Source organism: Mobula birostris, chromosome 20 (assembly GCF_030028105.1).
Source record: "Mobula birostris isolate sMobBir1 chromosome 20, sMobBir1.hap1, whole genome shotgun sequence".
In the NCBI taxonomy this organism is placed as follows: Eukaryota; Metazoa; Chordata; class Chondrichthyes; order Myliobatiformes; family Myliobatidae; genus Mobula; species Mobula birostris.
The window spans coordinates 1,194,183-1,217,436 of NC_092389.1; the positions used below are offsets into that span (position 1 = coordinate 1,194,183).

At 45.2% G+C, this 23,254-nt stretch overlaps 1 protein-coding gene and 1 long non-coding RNA gene across 9 annotated transcripts in view; one reads left to right on the top strand and one right to left on the bottom strand.

Annotated features, from left to right (window-relative positions):
• Positions 1 to 23,254, top strand: part of LOC140212725 (proprotein convertase subtilisin/kexin type 7-like) — a 316,994-nt gene that overhangs the window by 236,737 nt on the left and 57,003 nt on the right. The gene's annotated exons all lie outside the window — the stretch shown is intronic.
• Positions 5,064 to 14,118, bottom strand: LOC140212732 (uncharacterized). Its single transcript, XR_011889792.1, has 3 exons — positions 13,728 to 14,118; positions 11,311 to 11,369; positions 5,064 to 5,222 (listed from the first exon to the last, which is right to left on the bottom strand). It is a non-coding gene; the product is annotated as an uncharacterized lncRNA (long non-coding RNA).

Sequence of the window (23,254 nt, forward strand, 5' to 3'; positions counted from 1 at the left end):
TTGCGGATGATATGAAGATAGGTGGAGGGGTAGGTAGTACTGAGGAAGCAATGCGATTGCAGCAGGACCTAGACAAATTGAAAGAATGGGCAAAAAAGTGGCAGATGGATTACAGTGTTTGGAAATGTATGATAATGCATTTTGGTAAATGGAACAATAGTGCAGACTATTATCTAAATGGGGAGAAGGTTCAAACATCAGAGGTGCAGAGGGACTTAGGAGTCCTCATGCAAGACTCCCAGAAGGTTAATTCACAGGTTGAGTCTGTGGTAAAGAAGGCAAATGCAATGTTGGCATTTATTTCAAGGGGAATAGAATATAAAAGGAAGGAGATAATGTTAAAGCTTTCGAAGACATTCGTCAGGCTGCACTTGGAGTATTGTCAACAGTTTTGGGCCCCATATCTCAGAAAAGATGTGTTGTCATTGGAGAGAGTCCAGAGGAAGTTCACGAGGATGATTCCGGGAATGAAGGGGTTAACATATGAGGAGTGTCTGGCAGCTTTCAGCCTGTACTCACTGGAATTGAGGAGGAGATAGAAAAAAGGATCAGCCATGATTGAATGGTGGAGCAGACTCGATGGACCAGATGGCCGAATTCTGCTCCTGTGTCTTATGGTCTAATTTGGAAGAATGCGTGGGGATCTCATTGAAATAGAAGGCACAGGCTCAAATTTGAGAGGCGATCTTTTAGAACAGAAGTAAGGAGGATTTTTTTTTTTGCCAAAGAATGGTGACAAGTTAACAAATTTCACGACACATGCCGGTGATAATAATTCTGATCCTGTGAATCTGTGGAATTCTCTGCCACAGGCTGCGGTGGAGGCCAATTCCATGCGTATATTTAAAGCAGAAGTTGATAGATTCCTGACTGGTTGGGACATCAAGGGATATGGTGAGAGGGCAGGGGTATGGGGTGAATGGGATCTGGGATCACCCATGATGAAATGGTGGAATGGACTCGATGGGCTGAATGGCCTCACTCTGCTCCTATGTCTTATGGTCTTATCTGTGTGAAAACGTTGCCCCTTGGGTCCCACTCAAATCTTTCCCCCTCACCCTGAACCTTGGCTCCCTAGTTGCGGACTCCCCTATCCTGGGGAAAAGATTTTCACCATCCACCTTATGTTATAATTTTTGAACACTTTTTTAAGGCTGCCCCTCATTCTCCTGCATTCCAGTGAATAGAGGCCAAGCCTGGCAAGCCTCTCCTGTAGGCCCTCTAGTCCCGGCAACATCCTCGTAAATCTTTCCTGTACTATTTCCAGTTTAACCTCGTCTTTACTATAACAGGGTGACCAAAACTTTATCAAATACTCCGAGTACGGCCTCACTTCATAGAACTGACACATGATCTTCCAACTCCTATACTCCGTGCCCGGCCTGATGTAGGCTGGTGTGCTAAATATCTTTTTCACCACCTTGTCCACCTATGATGCCACTTTCAACAAATTATGCACTTGTTCTCCTGGGGTCCCTGTACCATGACACTTGCTGGTGCTCTACCGGTCATAGAATATAGAACAGTTCAGGCCCTTCAGCCCACAATGTTGTGCTGACCTTTTAACCCACTCCAAGATCAATCTAATCCTCTCCTCCCACATAACCCTTCATTTTTCTGTCACCTGTGTTTTTTAAATGCTCCTAATGTATCATCTTCTATCACCACCACTAGCAGGGCATTCTGCTCACCCAACACTTTGTGTATAAAACAGACCTTTGACTTCCACCCTTCCCTTTCCTCCCATCACCCCAGAGTTATTTCCCCCTAGTTTTAGCCAGTTCTACTCTGGGAAAAGTCTCTGGCTGTCCACTCTTGTCTGCCTCTTATCATCTTGTACACCTCTATCAAGTCACCTCGCATCCTCCTTCACTTCAAAGAGAAAAACCCTGGCTCGCTCAACCTATCATAGTATAAGCTGTAAGCTGGTTTGACTTTCCAAATGTTCCAAAAGATTTTGAGAGGGTGCGGAGGAGATTTACCAGGATGCTGCCTGGATTAGAGAGCATGTCTTATGAGGACAAGTTGAGCGAGATGATAAAAGGCATAGATCAAGAGGATAGGCCAGGATTGAAATGGGTAAGGTGAGGAGGCATAATATTGGAGGAAAGTATAGAGTGGAGGTCAAAGGTCTGTTTTTTACACAAAGAGTGGTGGATGTGTGGTGTTGGTGCGTGGCCAAGTGGTTAAGGCATTGGACTAGCGATCTGAAGGTCGCTAGTTCGAGCCCCAGCCGAGGCAGCGTGTTGTGTTCTTGAGCAAGGCACTTAATCACACATTGCTCTGCGACGGCACTGGTGACAAGCTGTATCAGCTTGAGTGCCCTTCCCTTGGACAACATTGGTCTCGTGGAGAGGGGAGACATGCAGCATGGGCAACTGCCAGTCTTCCACACAACCTTGCCCAGGCCTGCGCCCTGGAAACCTTCCAAGGCGCAAATCCATGCTCTCACGAGACTAACGGATGCCTATGGTGGGTGTGTGGAACATGTTGCACAAGGTGGTGGTAGATTTAAGAAACATTTAAGAAGCTCCTAGGTAGGTACATGGATGAAAGGAAAATGGAGGGCTATGTGGGAGGGACAGGCTAGACTGATCTTATAGAGTAGGTTATAAGGTCAGGCACACATCATGGGCCAAAGGGCCTGTACTGTGCTGTAGTGTTCTGTAACACAACCCGGTAAAAGTCTGCTGCTTACCTCCTCAATGCCCAGAGCCGATGGAGACTTGCCCAGTGTCATTAACATCCGGTACAGAAGGTGTGGCCTCTAAAATGTGTGCGTTTTTTGGAACTGCAAACGCTGATTTAATGTGAGAGTCTGAATGTTCTTTCCTGTCACGACTTCTTGGCGTTTAAGTCAGCTCTGTTAATGCACAGTTTCAGAAGAAAGTTAATTTATTTCTTGATTGCTGCTGATGTCAGGACTTGGGTCTTGCTGCCAAGGATACTGGTAAACAGTTTTTGAAGATTCTGACTCGTCGACTTCATTCACTTTGCCTCCAACTTCTACCCTGCCCTCAAATTGACCTGGTCCATTTCTGACACTTCCTTCCCCTTCCTCGATCTCACTGTCTCTATTTCTGGAAACAGCTTACCTACCGATGTCTATCACTAACTGACAGACTCTCACAACTATATGAACTATACCTCCTCCCACGTTATTACTTGTAAAAATGCCATCCCCTTCTCTGAATTCCTCCATCTCCACTGCATCTACTCTCAGGATGAGGCTTTTCATTCCAGAGCAAAGGAGATGTCCTGCTTTTTCAAAGAAAGGGGCTTCCCTTCCGACACCAACAATGTTACGCTCAACCACACCTCTTCCGTTTCACACACGTCTACTCTTACCCAATCCTCCCGCCACCCTACCAGGGATAGGGTTCCTCTTGTCCTCACCAACCACCCCACCAGCCTCCGCGTCCAACACATAATTCTCTGCAACCCCTGCCATCTCCAACGACATCCCACCACCAAGCACATCTTTCCCTCCCGCCCCCCCCCCACTTTTTGCTTTCCACAGGGATTGCTTCCTACGCGGCTCCCTTGTCAATTCATCCCTCCCCACCGATCTCCCTCCTGCCACTTATCATTGCAAGCAGAACAAGTGCTACACCTCCTCCCTCACTACCATTCAGGGCCCAAACAGTCCTTCCAGATGAAGCGACACTTCACCTGTGAGTCCGTTGGGGTGATATACTGGGTCAGTTGCTCCTGGTGTAGCCTTCTGTATATCAGTGAGACCCAACATCGATTGGGGGACCACTTCACCGAGCACCTACGCTCTATCCGCCAGAGAAAGCAGGATCTCCCAGTGGCCACCCATTTTAATTCCACTTCCCATTCCCATTCCAATGTGTCAGTCCGTGGCCACCTCTACTGTCGCGATGAGGTCACACTCAGGTTGGAGGAACAACACCTTGTATTCCATCTGGGTAGCCTCCAACCTGGTGGCATGAACATCGATTTCTTGAACTTCTGGTAATGCCCCCCCACCCTCGCCATTCTCCATCTCCTTTTCCTTTGCCCTCTCTCACCTTATCTCCTTACCTGCCATTGCCTCCCTCTGGTGGTCCTCTCCGTTTTCTTTCTTTCATGGCCTTCTGTTCTCTCCTGTCAGATTCCTCCCTCTCCAGCCCTGTATCTCTTCCACCAATTAACTTCCCAGCTTTTTACTTCATCCCTCCCACTCCCTCCTAGTTTCGCCTATCACCTTGTGTTTCTCCCTCCCCTCCCGCCACCCCTTTCTCTGACTTCTCATCATTTTTTTCTCCAGTCTCAGCCCAACACATCGACTGTACTCTTTTCCATAGATGCTGCCTGGCCTGCTGAGTTCCTCCAGCATTTTGTGTGTGTTGCAGTCATTTACTACGCTTGGAGAAGAAACTCGAAAGAACAAACCTTGTTTCAACAAGCAGCAAACATTCTGCTGGAAAACACAGGAGATTCTGCAGGTGCTGGAAATCCAGAGCAACACACACAAAATGCTGGAGGAACTCAGCAGATCAGGCAGCATCTATGGAAAGGAATAGTCAATGTTTTGGGCTGCAACTTTTCTGCAGGTTTTGGGTCAAGCAACCTCTCACAGAGATTCTCCAGCCACGGTGGCAGAGCAGACTCAATTGGCCTGTTGGCCTGGTAAAGCTGAGTAGACTGGACAATGGCCTAATTCTGCTCCTCTGTCTTATTGTCTGCAGGCTGTGTGTTGCTCCAGATTCCAGCCACTGCAGTTCATCAATACTGCTACTAAAAGTGACATCTTGTTCACTACTTGATGGAGTGTTGAGGACGGGGAGAAGAGTGTTGGGGGTAGCATTAGAAGAGTTGGAGGTGATGGAGTTCATTGCCATGGTATATTTAAAGTGGAGTTTGACAGGTACTTGATTAGTCTGGGTATCAAAGGTTACGGGGAGAAGGCAAGAGAACAGGGTTGAGAGGGATAATAAATCAGCCGTGATGGAATGGTGGAGAAGACTTGATGGGCCGAATGGCCTAATTCAGCTCCTGTGTCTTATGGCCTCATGGTCTTATATTGGAAGAAGAAAGTATGGGACGGGTACCTTTAGATCATTGTCCAGTCTACTCAGCTTTGCCAGGCCAACTGGGCGTACAAAGCAAACCACAGGTTGCTGGAGAAATTCAGAGACGTAGGAGATTCTGCAGATGCTGGAAATCCAGAGTAACACGTACAACATGCTGGAGGAACTCAGCAGGTCAGGCAGTATCTATGGAGAAGAATAAACAGTCAATGTTTCCAACTTCTGGTAGCCACTCCCCTCTATCCCCACATCCACTTTTTTTGTTTTCTTCCCAATTCTGGGGGCCCCTCTAGCCCCTTCTCTTCCCCTCACCTGTCATTATGACCTGCCCATTACCTTCCTCCAGTTCCCCACCTCCTACCCTTTATTCCATTGTCTTCTGTGATATTCTTTCTGCTTCAGCCATTTATCTCTTCCAACTGTTCTGTCCCAGCTTCTCACTTCAGTCCCCCTCCCCCACCTCACACCTTCCCCCTCCCCCACCTCACACCTTCCTCCCCCACACTTCCCCCTTCCCCACCTCACACCTTCCCCCTCCCCATCCCACACCTTCCTCTCCCCCACCTCACATCTCCCCCCACACCTTCCCTCTCCCCCACCCCACACTTTCCTCCTCCCCCACCTCACACCTTCCCCCTCCCCATCCCACACTCCCCCCCACACCTTCCCCCTCGCCCACCTCACACCTTCCCCCTCCCCCACCCCACACCTTCCCCCTCCCCCACCTTCACCTATCACCTGCCAGCTAGTCTGCCCCTCCCCCCTCCCACCTTCCTATTCTGGCTTCTTCCTCCTTCCTTTCCAGTCCTGACGAAGGGTCTCGACCCAAAACGTCGACTGTTTATTCTTTTCCAGAGACACTGGCTGACCTGCTGAGCTCCTCCAGCATTTTGTGTGTGTTGTTGAAGAAACTTAGCAGGCCAGTCAGCATCAGTGGGGGGATTTTTTATTTTATTTCAAAATAGATATTATTTATGAATAAAAAAATACACAAAAGGAAGAAACAGTGGAAAACAAACTTTGCATTCTTGTACATTATGTTTTGTAAACTTTAAAGAGAGAGGGGGAAAACACAAACAGACATTGCATCATGACCCCCTTTCATTGTTTGCGGGCTTCCCCACCCAATTCCTGCCCCTCAGTGTGGTCCTTTACACTGCTGAGCCCAGACCCTTCATCTGGACTGAAGGAGAGGAGAGGGGATGCTCAGGTTATAGCAGAGAGTTGAGGACGGAGGGGTGGGTGGAGGATGGAAGGGTGGGTATCCATAGCCAGCGGTGATAGGTGCATAGAGACAAGAAATCCTGCAGGTGCTGGAAATTTGGAGCAATGTTGGATGTGTGGGAGGCAGCAAGGCCAAGCAGGAAATATCTTCCTGTAAATCTCATTAAGCAGGTGCATATAGTGAAATGTGGGTGAGTATTTGGACAAAGGCAGGGTGGAGACAACCATGTGGCATAATGCAGTGATAACTCTACAGGTTTGAAGATAATCCAGTGTGAAGGGCTGCTGAGACAGGATTATTAGAAGGAAATACAGAGGGTGGAGGAGCAGGGATATTATCTTGCAGTTATATAAATTGTTGGTGAGGTGCAGTTATAAAGATAAAAATTAGCTTGCTTTGTCACACGTACATCAAAACATCTAAGCATGCAGTGAAATGCATCATTTGCGCCAAATAAAAATTAGCAAGGATTGTGCTGGGGACAGTCTGCAAACTTCACCATGCTTCCAGCGCCAACTCCCTAACCTGAACCGTAGGCGTGGGAGGAAACCGGAGCACCCGGAGGAAACCCACGCGGTCACGAGGAGAACGTACAAACTCCTAACAGACAGCGGTGGGAATCGAATGGCAATTGGTGATCAGTGGTGCTGTATAGCGCTTGCATTAACCATTACGCTACCGTGCTGCCTTCAGTCACTTGAAGGATTGTGTACAACTTTGGTCACCTTGCCGTAGAAAAGACATTGTCAAGCTGGAGAGGGTGCAGGAGAGATTTACGAGGATGCTGCCTCGACTAGAGGGCCTGAGTTATAGGAAGAGGTTGGCCTTTAGTCCCTGGAACTCGGGAGAGTGAGAGGTGACCTCATAGGAAGCTTATAAAATCGTGAGCGGTGCCAATAAGGTGGACAGTCATAGTCTTTTCTCCAGGACTGAGGAGCCCAAAACTCGAGGGCACCGATTAAAATAAGATGGGAAAGATTTACAAGAGACCTGAGAGGTGAGATCTTCACACAGGGCAGTGAATACCTGGAATGAGTTGCCAGAGTAAGTGGTCAAGGTGAATACAGTTGCAACAAATAAGAGGCATTTGGATAGGTACCTGGAGGGGAGGGGATTGCAGAGCTATGGACTGAGTGTGGATAATTGGGATTAGCAGGGAGGATGATGTGGTCAGCATGGACCAGTTGAGATGAAGGGCCTGTTTTCATTCTATGACTCTAAGATAGTGATGGGGAGGAGTGGATAGCAGGGATGGTGTGGAAGTGGAAGATGGATTGAGTGGAAGAAGTAGGAAAGGGAGAACTTGGAGCTGGTGGAATGGGTAGGAGAAAGGGATGGACATAGGGTTACCTGTAATGGAAGAACTCAATATTCATGCCACTGAGCTAGAGGCTACACCCATGTAAATGAGGTAGTGTTCATTGAGCTTGTGTTTGGCCTTGCTCTGACAGTGGAAAGATCAATGTGAAGGTGGTTGGAAGAGTTAAAATGGCTGGCAACCAGCTTTATGAACAGAGATGAGAGCATAGTCATGCTCTGTTGCTAGTTAGGGCTCCTGCCTGAGGCTTGCCTAGAGGATGGAGTTGTTTCAGGGGTGGTGAGGTGTACCAAGTTTGGATTTCCATCCTTTATACAAGAGAGAAGGCTGAATTATACCATAAGATGATAAGACATAGGAGCAGAATTAGGCTATTCAGCCCATCGAATCTGCTCTGCCATTCCATCATGGCTGATCCTGGATCCCACTCAACCCCATACACCTGCCTTCTTGCCATATCCTTCGATGCCCTGACTGATCAGGAAATATCAATTTCCGCCTTAAATATACTCACGAACTTGGTCTCCACCGCAGTCTGTGGCAGAGCATTCCACAGATACACTACTCTCTGGCTAAAAAAATTCCTCCTTACCTCTGTATTGAAAGACTTCCCCTCAGCCTGTGCCCTCTAGTTCTGGATACCCCCGCCACAGGAAACATCCTCTCCACATCCACCCTATCTAGTCCTTTCAACATTCAGTAGGTTTCAATGAGATCCTCCCACATTCTTCTAAGTTCCAGTGAGAGAATTCAGTAAAAAACTTGGGCCAGTGACAAAGTCCATCTTGAGGTAATCCGAGCATAACTACAAACAAAACGGAACCAGGAAGCTCCTGCAAGGTCTACTCGGTATCCGAGTGGTTAATACTTCGTGCAGAACATTCTTCCTCTCCGTCTCACTTTCCAGAGCACCTTTGGTCATTTTTTTGCATCTGAAAAATGCTTGGCAGCAAGAGTATAAAATATCCGAAGCAGTTTGGATTCATCCCATCTGTTTGTTCATTTGCAGAAGTTCAGACAAACTCTGTAATTAACCCTTCAAGTTCTGGCTGTTATTTTTGATGTACAATAGAATAGTCCTTTTGATATAAAATACAAGAGAGCTCAGAAAATCCTATTCACAGTCATTGGGTATTCATTATTAAAGATCTGGGATCATTTAGCAGTCATAATACACACTCAATGCAGTGGCCACTTTATTAGGTACCTCCTCCACCTAATAAAGTGGTCACTGAGTGTATGTTCATGATGTTCTGCTGCTGTAGTCCATCCACTTCAAGTTTCAATGTGTTGTGTGTTCAGAGATGGTCTCCTGCACACCACTGTTGTAACATGTGGTTATTTGGGTTACTGTCACCTTCCTGTCAGCTTGAACCAGTCTAGCCATTCTGCTTTGACCTCTCTCAATAACAAGATATTTTCTTTATGGAACTGCTACTCACTGGATTTTTTTTTTGTTTTTTTTTACACCGTTCTCTGTAAACTCTAGAGACTGTTGTGTGTGAAAATCAGAGGAAGTCAGCAGTTTCTAAGATACTCAAACCACCCTATCTGGCACCAACAATCATTCCACGGTCAAAGTCATTTAGATTACATTTCTTCTCCATTCTGGATGTTAGGTCTGAACAACAGCTGAACCTCTTGACCATGTCTGCATGCTTTTATGCAGTGAGTTGCTGCCACATGATTGACTAATTAGATATTTGCATTAACGAGCAGATGTACAGGTGTACCTAATAAAGTGGCCACTGAGTGTCGAACAGCAGACCAGGTCACCTGTTTGAATCCTCAGATTGAAGTGAAATGGTAGCTTAATGGTTGTTACTGGATCAGTAATATGAAGGCATGAACTAAAGATTTGGTGAAGTGAGTTCAATTCCATCTCAAAAGTGGTTTGGAAATTAACTTTGGTTAACTAAATAAATCTGGTATAAAATATCAGGGATGGCTATGTTATGTTTGTAGTTATGCTCAGTTTATCTCAAGATAGGGTTTGACATTAACATGAAATTCTGAAATGTCACCAAAACCCATTTGGTTTACTCGTAAACAAAAGCGATCCTGCAGATGCTGGAAATCTTAAGCAACACACACAAAGTACTGGAGGAACTCAGCAGGTCAGGCAGCGTCTATGGAGAGGAATAAAGGAAGAGACTCTTCAGCAGCACTGTTCTTTAAGCAAGGAAATTTGCTGCCCTTACAAGTTTGGTTTGTCTCTGACACTTGCTGTGTGGTTAGCACTTAACCGACCAAAAATTTCACCAAGAAATTCATCCTTCGACTGTAGTTCTACACACACAAAATTGCAGTGTCATTCTCTGCTTGTAAGTGTCATTCCAATGAAGACAATAAAAGAGCATGCTGGAGCTGTTGTATAGCATGTAAATGGTCCCAATGGTGAATGGATTTCAAGGCGTTAATGATTTGTCGCCACCATTAGAAAACAACCACAACTCGTTTATGTAGCAAAAATGTTCCAAGATCCTCCATGGAAGAAGTATAATTTTAAAATGGTCACCAAGCCACATAAGGAGATCTTGGTGCTTCGTTGATTATTGGCACAGATACCAAGATACAGTGAAAAGCATTTGCTTGCATGCCATCCAGACAGATCATTCTGCACATTAGTACATCAAGTTAGTATAAAAGGAAAGCAAAGCAGAAGGAAGAATGCTGTGATACAGTTACAAAGTCATTGAGTCATACTGTATGGAAGCAGGGCCTTTGGCCCAACTCATCCGTGCCGATCACAGTTCCCTCTCAGCTGGCCCCAAGTGCCTGTGTTTGTTTCAAATCCCTCTAAACCCCTCCTATCCATGTACGTCTTTCAAATGTGTTGTTAGGGTCACAGAGAAAGTGCAATGCTAGTAGACAATTAAAGTTCAAGGGTAGATTGAGAGATCAAGGGTTCATCTTTATCACTTAAGAGTCTTATAACAGTGGGATCGAACTAAACATGAGACCAGTGTACACGTTATACTTTTGTATCTTCTGCCTGATGGAAGAAGGAAGAACGAATGACCAAGGTAGGAGAGGTTGCCTGCTTTCCTGAGGCAATGGGAAGGGTGGACAGAGTGAATGAAGGGTTGGTCAATTAAGTGGGTTTCAAAGAGTGACTTGGAGGATGAGGGAATTTCAGCAGGTCCGCGTGGTAACATAACAGTTACATACCACTACTACAGTGCCAGCGACCTGATTTCACTTCCGCCACGGTCTGTAAGAAGCTTGTAGCATGCGTTTCCTCAAGTGCTCCGTTTTCCACACACATTCCAAAGATGTATGGGTTGAAAGGTTGATTGTTCACAAGGGATCTTTGGGCCAGAAAGGCCTGTCACTGTGCCATATCTCAAAATAAACAGATATATAGACACATGTAGCGTTGGCACAGCTGCCAATGGATACCTACTTTGGGTTCTGCAGGGTATCATCACATCCCAGCTGTAAATACAGTCTAAAGACCTGACTTCCAAATATGAGATAAGAGTAATGCCCTTAATATCAAGACAAGTGGTATTGAAGAGTTCCATTAAAAATGAGATCAGTGGACATCTAAGGGAAAAGACTATGGAGTTCTACCTTGAAGAAAGGAAAATGATGACAATCATTGGAAGCCAAGTATCCCAGCCCCTAGAAGGAGTTCCTCAGGGCAGTGTTCCTGAGCCAAAACACCTTCACTTGGTTCATCAATCACCTCATCTTGTTTACGTAGGATCACAAATGGAGATATTCACCATTGATTGCACAATCTTCAATTCCAATCTCAGCTCTGAGCAAGTGGACCATTCCATGCCTGTTGGCAGAAAGATAACATGTCAGCATTGGCTGATAAGTTGCAAATAATATTTGTGCCAGCAAGAAATGTCTGCCACAAGACAGATACTCAGATATAACCTACCCTTAGTATCCATTACCAAACCTCTCACCCTCAACTTCCTGGAGATCAGCATTAACCAGCTGAATTAGCCACATAAACACAGTATCTACATGAACAAGTGAGGGTCTAGGTATCCTGCAGAAGCTGGCTGGGCTCCTGGACACCCAGTCTTATTCCACACCATCTGCAAGGCATAAGCTAGCACTGTGCTGGATTGTTCTTTGCTTATCTGGATCAGTGCAGTCCCAAAAGCACTCAAAAAGCCAGACCATCCAGGACAAAGCAGCTGATTGATTGGGCCACATCTACCACCTTAACAATTCATTTCTTTTACCATTTGCACACTGTGACTTAATGTTTAAAATCTATAAAATGCGCTGCAGTTTCTCGCCCTTTGTTCCAAACCCAGGATGTATACCATCAAGAGGATAAGGAATACAGGCAAATGGGGACTCTGTCACCTTTGTTACATCCACCAGAAAAACCAGGCTTTCCCAGTGGCCATTTTAATTCCAATCCCCATTCCCTTCCGACATTTGGTCATTTGGTCCATGCCCTCCACTACTGCAAAGGTGAGGCCACTGTCAAGTTGGAGGAGCAACACCTCATATTCTGTCTGGGTAGCCTCCAACCTGATGGCATGAAAATCCATTTCTCTAGCTTCTAGCCATTTCTCCCCCTCCCTCTTCTCTTTTTTTCCATTCTCCATTTTGGCTTCCCTCTTACCCCTTCTCTTTTCCTCACCTGCCCATCACTTTCCTCTCGTGCCTTTCCACCTTTCCCTTCTCCCCTGATCCACTCTCCTAACAGATTCTTTCTTCTTCAGTCCTTTACTTCTTCCACTTCCCAGCTTCCCAGTTTGTCCCCCTCTGCCGCCTCTCCCCGCTCACCTGCTTTCATCTTGGACTCTTTCCCCACCCCACCATCTTATTCTTATTCCTTTTTTTCCAGTCCTTGAGAAGGGTCTAAGTCCGAAACATTGACTGTCCATTCCTCTCCATAGATGCTACCTGCCCTGCTGAGTTCCTCCAGTATTTTACGTGTATTGCTGTTGTCACCTATGGGTTCCTCTTTAAACTGCAAACTACCTTGAGCAGAAAATATATTGTCTTTCCTTGATCATCTCCACCTTGGACCTCCCTACCCAACAGCATTGCAGAAATGTCTTCTCTAGGAGGACAGTTGTGGTTCAGGGAGGGTCAGCAACTAGAGATGGGTCCTACCAGTGATACACTCTTTCCAAAGATAAATTAATAGAGAATAAGCAAGAGGGCATTACCTAAGGAGTGCAGAGATCTTCTGTAGTTCTGGACTCTGCAAGAGATTACAGGGAGGGAAGAGACCATGGAGAGAAGTTTGAAGGTGTCTGATAGCCTTAAGAATTCTGGAGATACAAGAGACTGCAATGCTGGAATCAGGAGCAGCTCACAATCTGCTGGTGGAACTCAGTGAGGTGGAAGAAAGTAAATATCAGTTTTTCCTGTCAAACCCCTGTTTCTGGACTGACAGAGAATCTCTGCATTGAAGTCTCATTCCTTCTGCAGGCTTTCAACAATTCCTTGCTTCCCACTGATGCTCCTCAACCCGCTGAATTCCTGTAGCATCTTGTTTGTTCAAATGTTTATTTTAGTGACAAAGTATGCATGTACAATACAACTCTGGTATTCATCCTCTCCAGAAAGCCATGATACATAGAAAAACCACGAGAAAAGGCATCAACCTCCTCCCTGCACGAAAAGGAAAAAAGAAACAGAACTCCCAAGCACCACCCCCCTCTTGCACAAAAAACTAACAGATTGCCCACATGAAAAATGGCAGCTGGAACATCAAAATACCCAAACCCCCAACCCCCTCCCTTGCAAAAAAGAACAGAAACAAAAGCATCAAACCCCCCAACCCCTTCTCTCACACACAAAATCTAACAGATCACCCACGTAGAAAATCCAACAAGAACATCAGACCCCAAATACCCCAACCTCTCCCTTGCACAAAAACTAATATATCGCGCCCCCCCCCCGAAACCCCAACCCGCCAATCGGCAACAAGAAAAAAAACACCAAAAATTGAAAGAGAGCAATATAAGCTACAGTCCAATAATGACATAAATCTGAGAATTTTGAAAACATTCTCCTGTCAGAATCAAGGAAAGTGGACGCTCGAACTCAGTACTTCCCTGTAGAGCCACCACCACACTGTCGACCTGTGGCCTTCTAAATGCTGCCAACCTGGCTACCAACTGCCGGCCCGTGCCCTCCATGGAGAGTGACCACTGACCTCCACATTTGCTTCAGTGCTTCAACCTTCCTTGATGCTTCGAAGTGGAGTCAATTGTGGCCCCGTGCCCTGTCTCTGGTCTTTTGCAAAAGGCAACTCATACTCATGGTCCTTTCCGAGGACAGCATAAGGTTAGGTCATTCGACCGAACTCCAAGCTGCATGTCACAGGCGAAACACAATCAAGACAAAAAGAAGGTGTAGAAACAATGAAATAATTGAAGAGATTGACTATATGGAAGATGTCACTTGAGGAATGGTTCTTCACTGGCGCCATCTTGACCGGAAGCCAAGAATTGTTTGTTGCTCTCCTGGACTGGTTAGATGGCTCCAGCATCTTGTTTCTTGCTCTTTGGACTGGTTGACTTCTTCCACCACTTGTGTTCTGAACATTATTATCTTATCCTTTGTACTAAATTGTTAACATTTCTGATTTTTTTTGAATGTGCTAAACTGACCACTCCGAGACTTGGTTTCCCAACCAAACAGAGAAGTGATTTTATTCGGATTGCAGTACATTTGAGTATTATTTGCCAATTCCTTTAACCCCGCAGTAGAGGGTTATTGCCATGAGTGATTGGCAATTGAGCACACAAAGTTCCTCAGATGTTTCCAGAGCCAGATACAGAAATGTGGCAAACAGCCAGATGTTTCTGTATCATAAACAAAATGCGTAGTTATGGATTGTGAACCTGCCAAGCAGAAACATCAGCTGATGCCAGAGAGAGGAGTAAAATAGGACCATAAGACACAGGAGTCGAATTAGGCCATTTGACCCATTGAGTCTGCTCCACCATTCCATCATGGCTCTTTTTTCCCTTCTCAACCCCATTCTCCTGTCTTCTCCACATAACCTTTGATGCTCTGATAAATCTAGAACCTATCAACCTCCACTTTAAATATACCCAATGACTTGGCCTCCATAGACATCCTGATGCTGCAGGGAGTCAGTTGATGGGGATGAGTTTGACATGACTGACAGGAAATATCAAACCCAGGCTAGGTTGAGTACTGCCTCATTGCTGGGTATGTGCCAATCAATTAGCAATTGTACCACTTTTAATAAAGCTTGAGGCCCAGATCAGTGCCTTTGTAATGTTGTCAAGTTAATACACATTCTCTACGGTATATGGAGCAGCAGTATACTCCTGCAGCCTATTTGAATAATGCACCCTTCCAGTCTTGATATCGGGTCTCACACTGAAATGTCAACTGTTTATTCGGCTCCATAGATAATTCCTGACCTGCTGAATTTCTCCAGCGTTTTGTGTGCATTACTCCAGATTTCCAAAATATTGTGTTTATGCACCCTCTGGTGTTTGCAGTATCCAGCCCCTCACTCTCGAGTGCCAGAAGAGTAGCATCCTTCCCTATGGAGCTTTCACATTGGCTGTGTAGGGTTCAATGTGAACCTTAGTACATACTCTACTCTGCAGCAGTGAATATGCACGCGCCTGGAAACACCTGCAGCCGTTACCCCTTCTAACCTCTTGTATCCTGAGCCCTGTCCAGCCGCAGAGGATCCACCTCCTGGAACGCTGGTGAATTCCCAAACTCTCCATGATGATGTTCCAAGGTGGTGCTGATCTGTGACTTCCATCACAGCTCAGATTTAGTTGTTTTTCAATTTTTTTTAGGTTTGTAAGGATGGTTTGGGGGTTCAGAAAGGGGAGTTAGGATTTAGGGACAGGAATGTGGGGAAATTAGAGATCATGCCAGAGTCTAAGTCTCTGCTCCATATTCAAAGACCAGCAATGTGGACATGGCTCATTCATCATTGTTGCTTAGAAAACCTACAGCATAATACAGGCCCTTCAGCCCACAAAGCTGTGCCGAACATGTCCTAACCTTAGAAATTACCTAGGGTTACATGGCCCTCTATTTTTCTAAGCTCCATGTACCTATCCAGGAGTCTCTTAAAAGACCCTATTGTATCCACCTCCACCACCATTGCCAGCAGCCCATTCCACGCACTCACCACTCTCTGCGTAAAAATCTTAGCCCTGAAATCGCCTCTGTACCTGCTTCCACACACCTTAAACCTGTGCCCTCTTGTGGCAGCCATCTCAGCCCTAGGAAAAAGCCTCTGACTATCCACACGATCAATGCCTCTCATCATCATATACACCTCTATCAGGTCACCTCCCATCCTCCGTCGCTCCAAGGAAAAAAGGCCGAGTTCACTCAACCTATTCTCATAAGGCATGCTCCCCAATCCAGGCAACATCCTTGTAAATCTCCTCTGCACCCTTTCTATGGTTTCCACATCCTTCCTGTAGTGAGGCGACCAGAACAGAGCACAGTACTCCAAGTGGGGTCTGATCAGGGTCCTATAAAGCTGTAATATTACCTCTCGGTGCTTAAACTCAAACCCACGGTTGATGAAGGCCAATGTACCATATGCCTTCTTAACCACACAGTCAACCTGCGTAGCAGCTTTGAGCGTCCTATGGACTCAGACCCCAAGATCCCTCTGATCCTCCACACTGCCAAGAGTCTTACCATTAATACTATATTCTGCCATCATATTTGACCTACCAAAATGAACGTCCTCACACTTATCTGGGTTGAACACCATCTGCCACTTCTCAGCCCAGTTTTGCATCCTATCGATGTCCTGCTGTAACCTCTGACAGCCCTCCACACTATCCACAACACCCCCCAACCTTTGTGTCATCTGCAAACTTACTAACCCATCCCTCCACTTCTTCATCCAGGTCACTTATAAAAATCATGAAGAGAAAGGGTCCCAGAACAGATCCCTGAGGCACACCACTTGTCACCAACCTCCATGCAGAATATGACCCATCTACAACCACTCTTTGCCTTCTGTGGGCAAGCCAGTTCTGGATCCACAAAGCAATGTCCCCTTGGATCCCATGTCTCCTTACTTTCTCAATAAGCCTTGCATGAGGTACCTTGTCAAATGCCTTGCAGAAATCCATACACTACATCTACTGCTCTATCTTCATCAATGTGTTTAGTCACATCCTCAAAAAATTCAATCAGGCTCATAAGGCACAACCTGTCTTTGACAAAGCCTTGCTGACTATTCTGAATCATATTATGCCTCTCCAAATGCTCATAAATCCTGCCTCTCAGGATCTTCTCCATCAACTTACCAACCACTGAAGTCAGACTCACTGGTCTATAATTTCCTGGGCCATCTCTACTCCCTTTCTTGAATAAGGGAACAACATCTGCAACCCTCCAATCCTCTGGAACCTCTCCTGTCCCCATTGATGATGCAAAGATCATTGCCAGAGGCTCAGCAATCTCCTTCCTCGCCTCCCACAGTAGACTGGGGTACATCCCATCCGGTCCCGGTGACTTATTGAACTTGATGCTTTCCAAAAGCTCCTTAATATCCTCTTTATTAATATCTATGTGCCCAAGCTTTTCAATCCACTGTAAATCATCCCTACAATCGCCAAGATCCTTTTCCATAGTGAATACTGAAGCAAAGTATTCATTAAGTACCTCTGCTATCTCCTCCGGTTCCATACACACTTTTCCACTGTCACACTTGATTGGTTCTATTCTCTCATGTCTTATCCTCTTGCTCTTCACATACTTGTAGAATGCCTTGGGATTTTCCTTAATATTCTCCGCCAAGGCCTTCTCATGACCCCTTCTGGCTCTCCTAATTTCATTCTTAAGCTCCTTCCTGTTAGCCTTATAATTTTCAAGATCTCTATCATTACCTAGTTTCTTGAACCTTTTGTAATCTCTTTTTTCCTTCTTGACTAGATTTTCAACAGCCTTTGTACACCACGTTCCTGTACCCTACCATCCTTTCCCTGTCTCATTGGAACGTACCTATGCAGAATGCCATGCAAATACCCCCTGAACATTTGCCACATTTCTGTCATACATTTCCCTGAGAACATCTGTTCCCAATTTATGCTTCGAAGTTTTTGCCTGATAGCCTCGTATTTCCCCTTACTCCAATTAAACGCTTTCCTAACTTGTCTGTTCCTATCCCTCTCCACTGCTATGGTAAAGGAGATAGAATTGTGATCACTATCTCCAAAATGCTCTCCCACTGAGAGACCTGACACCTGACCAGGTTCATTTCCCAATACTAGATCAAGGACAGCCTCTCCTCTTGTAGGCTAATCTACATACTGTGTCAAGAAACCTTCCTGAACACACCTAACAAACTCCACCCCATCTAAACCCTTTGCTCTAGAGAGATGCCAATCAATATTTGGGAAATTAAAATCTCCCACCACGACAACCCTGTTATTGTTACACCTTTCCAGAATCTGTCTCCCTATCTGCTCCTCGATGTCCCTTTTACTATTGGGTGGTCTATAGAAAACACCCAGTAGAGTTATTGACCCCTTCCTATTCCTAACTTCCACCCACAGAGACTCTGTAGACAATCCCTCCATGACTTCTTCCTTTTTTGCAGCCGTGACACTATCCCTGATCAACAGTGCCATGCCTCCATCTCTTTTGCCTCCCTCCCTGTCCTTTCTGAAACATCTGAAGCTTGGCACTTGTGCCCCTGAGCCATCCAAGTCTCTGTAATGGCCACAACATCATAGCTCCAAGTACTGATCCACGCTCTAAGCTCATCCTCTTTGTTCACAATACTCCTTGCGTTAAAATAGACACATCTCAAACCATCGGTCTGAGCATGTCCTTTCTCTATCACCTGCCTATCCTCCCTCTCACACTGTCTACAAGCTTTCTCTATTTGTGAGCCAACTGCCCCTTCCTCCGTCTCTTCAGTTTGGTTCCCACTCCCCAGCAATTCTAGTTTAAACTCTCCCCTTGAACGAGCCAAGGAGCGGGAGAAGGAGGCAGAGTGAGACCGCGAGTCGGAAAGGAAGTGGGAGCACAGCCGGGGTCGGGAACGTCGGGAGACCAAGAGACACAGTCAGAGCCGCAGCACGTCCAGCCAAGACCACAGCCGGTGCTGACCCCCAGGGACTGAGGGTCTGCCTGTCCCAGAAGGAGATAAAAAGGAGCGACACACACACACATCTAGATGGAGTGCACTCGTGGCGCTAGCAAAAAGGACACGTGAGGCAAAAAGGAAAATAAGAGGAGAACAGGGCTTAATTAACATAACAAAGATGGCGATGATTGGAACCATTACAGCATTTGATAGTGGCATTGAAGGTTGGGCAATTTACATTGAAAGAGTGGAGTTATCTTGTGACGCTAACGGTGTTAAGGATGAAAGAAACCCGGCTTCTTACTCAGGCTGCGTCCACACTAGACTGGATAAATCCGTAACCGAAGCTTTTTCTCTTTGTTTTGACCCTCCATCCACATTGAAACGGCATTTTCCTCCCCTGAAAACGGAGCTTTTTCAGAAACACACCCCAGAGTGTTTAAATCTGAAAACGCTGGTTGGGCATTGTACTGCGTACGGGGTAACTGGCTATTTTTAAAACGCTGTCATGACGTGCCGGAACAAATGGTGGCGGCAGCGCAACATTTCATTGTTTTCTTGAACGCAACCTCCAACACCATAACAACAATATCTGACAATAGATGTGTAACAGCCTAATGTAACATTGTATGGAAATACAAGGTAACACTGATGCAGACATGTTTTATACATTTAACAAGGTGCTTTAGTAACGTATTGCTTGTGCAAACATTCAATAGATGCAGTTGTCACTTTTGCCCAGTAACTCGTTTTATTGCACATGTTAAATACAGCAAAATAATACACAAAGACTCGGCAAAAGTAAAGGCAAACAAATGAGGTAACAGCAAATTTCACTTTTGCCCAGTAACAAGCCTTATTGCATTTAGTTGTAGCTGTCATCCCTTTCATCGGTGAAGAGACTGTGGCTGTAGGAAATGTTTCTGGACAAACACGCACCAAGTCTTTCGTTTGGCAATTTCCTTAAGTTTTTCTAGTCTGTAACTGGACAAACGCGCACCAAGTATACCGTTTCCTCCTCGCTTGTTTTCTGTGTGTCCTGTGCATGCCCAGTAGGAGAAGTTTTGCCCAAGTATCTGTTTTAATGTGGACAGAGGTATTTTTAAAAACGCCTGATGTGGACGCTTGTTGTTCTTACACGAAACCTGCGTTTTCAAAATTATCCGGTCTAGTAGCTGGACGTAGCCTCAGTATTATGGGAGCAAAAACATACGGCCTGCTATGGAGCTTGTTAGCCCCTGAAAAGCCAGCTGACAAAATGTTCAAGCAAATAGTAGACACTCTCCAACAGCACTTAAACCCCAAACCACTGGTCATTGCTGAAAGATTTAAATTTCACAGTCGGAATCAGGGCAAAAATGAAAACATTTCTGAATATTGTGCTGAATTGCGCAAATTATCAGAACATTGTCAATTTGGGGCTGGTCTATCAGACGCATTGAGGTACAGGTTAGTGTGTGGCATGCACTGTGAAACCACACAGAAGAAGCTTCTGTGTGAAAGAGGCCTTACATTCGAGAAAGCGCTAAACATTGCAATATCAATGGAAACAGCAGCACAGGGTGCTTCCGAGATACAACAAAAATCTCTGGAATATGCCACAAATAAAATGTCACTGAACAGAAATGAAGGAAGGAAATGTTACCGTTGTGGGAACAGGTCACATGACCCTGACGACTGTTGGTTTAAAGATAAAGAATGCAGAAACTGTGGCAGACAGGGCCACACTGGCAGAGTATGCAAAGCTAGTAAACAGCAGAAAAAGGGCAAAATACAGAGAAACAAAAAACCCCAGAAAGGAAAATACAACAATGTACACAAAATGGAAGAAGGCAGTTCCAATGAAAGCAGTTCTGATGAAAGTGAATTGTCTTGTCTGCAACTTCACAGCGTGAAAGAGACAGATGATCGAAGAGTAATAAGGATCACTCCACAAGTGGCGGGCGTGAGACTGAAAATGGAGGTGGACACAGGCTCAGCTTTAACAGTGATCTCTGTACACGACTACAAACGACTGTTTTCTCACATACCTCTGAAATGAACTAAACTACTGCTAAAGACTTACCCAGGACAGAAAGTGCGTCCCAAAGGTAAAATTAAAGTGACAGTGACCTATGGAGACAAAACACAGCAGCTGAACCTCTATGTACGGAAAAATGGAGGACCACCATTGCTGGGACGTGAATGTCTCAGGAAAATCCAGTTGGATTGGCACACCATCAAGGCACTAGATGTGTCAACAAAGGAGGGCAGCTCGGCGGGGAAGATATCTGCAGCTCTCCTCTCACCCATTGTCGACTATTACAACGATGAGGAGGAGCTAGCCAGCGTCGACGACGAGGCCGAATGCAGTATCCGCGGCCGCGACTCGGATGAAGATACAGAGGATGCAAGGGAGACAGATATTGCCAATAAGCAGGATGATGAAGACCACCTGGAAGTAAAAGAGAAGATGTACCAGGAGAAATTGACATCTTTCAAAAGACAGCTACTGCAGTTACAGGAAGGCACTTTACAGGAGTGTCAGAAAAGGATGAAGAAACTAGGTCAACAAAACAAGGAAGGAATACGAAATGCAGAGCTTTTTCTGCAACTGGAGACAGAACAAGTGGAAAGGAATTATATTAAAGAGAAGAAAGCAGCTGTGAAGGAATCTGAAGATTGAGTTAGAGGAAAAGTAAAAGATGATTGAGAATGAGAGGCTAACAATGGAACTCACAGGAGATTCTATGGAGGTAAAGCCAATAATGACTAGGAAACTAAGTAGGGGACCTAATGACCCTGCTCCAATTACAGACAAAAGACAAAAACCTGCACCTGCACTGTTAAATTACTTGTTAACAGATGAACAGATAATGGAAGATCAGCAAACTCTCAATAAGCTTAAATCTCTGAAAAGTCCAGCATCTCCGTCTTCTCCTGAGCATCTTCCCAGCACTCCTGCTGAATCACCAGCACAAAGATATGGAGCACGAATAGAAGATGGAAAGTTATATTACGATAAGAGAAGGTATCATAAAGGTCAGGCTATCTATTCGGAATCTAAGGAGAATACGAAGATTAGCTGTGTAATTAGCTCAGTTGGAAGAAATGAGACATGGGTAAGGAAGACAAGTGATAGCACAAAGATGCGTATATATCTAGGACAGCTGCACAGAGCAGTCTTCATTATATGGAGGTGATCTGCTGCCTAGAACTCTTAGCAAGTTGGAGGCGCACATCTTCTTAACTCCCTATGCTCAGAGGTCAACTGTTCATGACTTTTATACGGAAATCTGTATTAAAACAAACAAGTTTATTGACAGACATTAACCGGAGAGGCAGAGAAGACCCCCCCGCCAGAGACTTGAGTTATAAGTGGGTCTTACACCAAAAGTAAAAAAAAAGGCTTGTTATAATTTGATATTATTATGTTACTTTGTTATAATTTAACATTATTAAGTTACTAAGTAAACAAATGGTAGGCATTGGTATGTTAAGGGTAAACATATTTGTTTTGCATAGTGCTCCAGTAAAAAAAACAGTTGATGCACTATTAAAGTAAAAAGGGAGGAGTGTACTGTATAGCCTACAGTAGAATAAGGGACTACTTTATGTTGTAGTAATATGTCATTGCATGCGCTATTAGGTGCGTATGGATCTGTATATATGTGCGTTAAAGTTCGGACTCTGCCCGTAAAGAACCATGAAACTTATCTCCCGTCTCCAGCGTTTTTATTAATAGCATTGTTGTGTAACCAGGCCACATACACAACAGTCTCTTTTTAAACTCTTCTCGCTGTTCTAACTAGCTGACTTCTATGCGCTTACACAGTCGCGCTTGTTGGATGTCAGACTGGCAGAGAGTGGACGAATGACCCCCCCCCCCCCCCCCCGGCTAGGCTAATGAGTCATCAGCAGGCCGAATGTGTCGGTGTACATGTGATAAATAATACTAATAATCTTGAATCTTGAAGTGACTATGAGTACATTCAACCAGGGAAGGCATGGTGTACCGGCAGAAACCACTGGCTAATAGTGTCAGGAGCTGAGTCTGAGGAAAGAAAGCTGTTGTCTAACTTCTTCTGGGATGAAGTAAACACTAAGCCCACCTTCAAATGGTTACCACCGGCAGTCAAGCGATCTCATGCCTGCCCACTGGGTTTAATATCTAATTGTTATTTATCACTTCTGGCTTAAAGACAGTGGAAGGAACATTTCTACTGAAAATTTATCTGGGAGGAAATGTGATGCAAACTTTTAAATTAAACAAGAGGCTGCTTCAGTGTTGTTGCTGGTCGACAGCCAAGTTACTCTGCTTCTTGACCATTTAAGGCAATGTTAGTGCTCCAAACACGGGTGATAATAAAATGTAGATGGAGGCTGGCTGTCAAAGAGCACCCAGAACTTGAATTATCAGAGCCTTTCCAATACACTCGGCAAGAGACTGCCAACTCATTGTTGCATCCGCAGCTTTTTTTATAAATGCTTCTCTCCCTCCGTGTGGGCTGAGAACAACTCAAGTAAATGGTAAACACAAGAGATTCTGCAGACGCTGGAAATCCAGAGTAACACACACAAAACGCTGGAGGAACTCAGCAACTCAGGCAGCATCTATGGAAATAAACAAGCAGTCGATG